The sequence below is a fragment of the Penaeus monodon genome, chromosome 33 (genome assembly GCF_015228065.2).
Source record: "Penaeus monodon isolate SGIC_2016 chromosome 33, NSTDA_Pmon_1, whole genome shotgun sequence".
NCBI lineage: Eukaryota > Metazoa > Arthropoda > Malacostraca > Decapoda > Penaeidae > Penaeus > Penaeus monodon.
Genome location: NC_051418.1, coordinates 31,740,168 through 31,740,427, shown reverse-complemented (window position 1 = coordinate 31,740,427; position 260 = coordinate 31,740,168).

Here is a 260-nt window from a genome sequence, read left to right as displayed (position 1 = left end):
TCTGGTTTCGATATCCTAATATTTGGGCGAAATAGACTGATAGATAAATAGTGATTCACAGTTATCAGAGAGAACGATTGACAAGGGAGGGTAAGAGTGGACCCCAAATGTTGCTTTGAAGTAATACTGAAGTAATTATTTTTGCTGATTAATTGATAAGTTAAGACATTTACTGCTGATGATTCAAATATTCCTGCTAATTTAATTTCTAAAGATTTCCAACCATTTTATGACTTAAAACATAAATAAAAGGAACTTCC